The following is a 2,093-nucleotide window of genomic DNA, read 5'->3' as shown; positions in this document are numbered from 1 at the left end:
GGGTTCGAGCTTATCAACCTAAAACTTTTTCATATAAGCGTCGCAGCGCCAAACTTTTAAGAAACGACAACTTAGGTTTCTCTAAACCATAATTCATACGGTGTCATCTCATCGGAATTACGTGGTGCCCTATTTAAAGTGAATGTGGTTGTCTCTAATGCCTAACCCATGAACGATAGTGGTAATTCGATAAGAGACATCATGGTACGCACCATATCCAATAGGGTGCAACTATGATGTTCGGACACACCATCACATTATGGTGTTCCAGGCGGTATTAATTGCGAAACAATTTCCACAATGTCTTAATTGTGTGCCAAAACTCGTAACTCAGATATTCATCTCTATGATCATATCATAGACATTTTATCCTCTTGTCACAATGATCTGCTACTTCACTCTGAAATTACTTGAACCATTCAATAATTCAGACTTGTGTTTCATCAAGTAAATATACTCAACATTTACTCGAATCATCTGTGAAGTAAGAACATAATGATATTCACTGCATGCCTCAGCACTCATTCGACTGCACACATCAAAATGTGTTACTTCCAACAAGTTGTTATCTTGTTCCATCTTACTGAAAATGAGGCTTTTCAGTCATCTTGTCCATGTGGTATGATTTGCATATCTCAAGTGATTCAAAATCAAGTGAGTCCGAACGATCCATTTGCATGGAGTTTCTTCATGCATATACACCAATAGACATGGTTCGCATGTCTCAAACTTTTCAAAAACGAGTGGGTCCAAAGATCCATCAACATGGAGCTTCTTCATGCGTTTTATACCATTATGACTTACATGGCAGTGCCACAAGTAAGTGGTACTATCATTACTATCTTATATCTTTTGGCATGAAAATGTGTATCACTACGACCGAGATTCAATAAACCATTCCTTTAGGTGCAAGACCATTGAAGGTATTATTCAAAAATAGAGTAACCATTATTCTCCTTAAATGAATAACCGTATTGGGATAGACATAATCCAATCATGTATATGCTCAACGCAAACACCAATCTCGGTGGTAGAGGGAGCGTGCGATGCTTGATCATATCAACCTTGGAAACACTTCCAACATATATCGTCAGCTCACCTTTAGCTAGTCTCCGTTTATTCCGTAGCTTTTATTTCGAGTTACTAACACTTAGCAACCGAACCGGTATCCAATACCCTGGTGCTACTAGGAGTACTAGTAAAGTACACATTAACATAATGTATATCCAATATACTTCTATCGACCTTGCCAGCCTTCTCATCTACCAAGTATCTAGGGTAATGCTGCTCCAGTGGTTGTTCCCCTTATTACAAAAGCACTTAGTCTCGGGTTTGGGTTCAACCTTGGGTTTCTTCACTAGAGCAGCAGCTGAATTGCCGTTTCATGAAGTATCCCTTTGTTCCCTTGCCCTTCTTGAAACTAGTGGTTTCACCAACCATCAACAATTGATGCTCCTTCTTGCGGTGTCAAACATCATGAATATTTCAAGGATCATCATATCTATCCCTGATATGTTATAGTTAATCACGAAGCTCTAGCAGCTTGGTGGCAATGACTTTGGGGAAACATCACTATCCCTGATATGTTATAGTTGTCACAGGAACCGGTTCTTGTGATGAACTACCTTCCAATAAGGGAGCAGGTATAGTTACCTCATCAAGTTCTACTTTCCTCCCACTCACTTCTTTCGAGAGAAACTCCTTCTATAGAAAGGATCCGATTTTAGCAACGAAAATCTTGCCCTCAGATCTGTGATAGAAGGTGTACCCAATAGTTTCTTTTGGGTATCCTATGAAGACACATTTCTCCGATTTAGGTTCGAGCTTATCTGGTTGAAGTTTCTTCACATAAGCATCGCAGCCCCAAACTTTAAGAAACGACAACTTTGGTTTCTTGTCAAACCACAGTTCATAAGGCGTCGTCTCAACGGATTTTGATGGTGCCCTATTCAACGTGAATGCGGCCGTCTCTAAAGCATAACCCCAGAACGATAACGGTAAATCAGTAAGAGACATCATAGATCGCACCATATCTAGTAAAGTACGATTTCGACGTTCGGACACACCATTTCGTTGTGGTGTTCCGGGTGGCG

This window comes from Triticum dicoccoides, chromosome 6B (genome assembly GCF_002162155.2).
Source record: "Triticum dicoccoides isolate Atlit2015 ecotype Zavitan chromosome 6B, WEW_v2.0, whole genome shotgun sequence".
Lineage (NCBI taxonomy): Eukaryota > Viridiplantae > Streptophyta > Magnoliopsida > Poales > Poaceae > Triticum > Triticum dicoccoides.
This window is presented reverse-complemented; position numbering follows the sequence as displayed.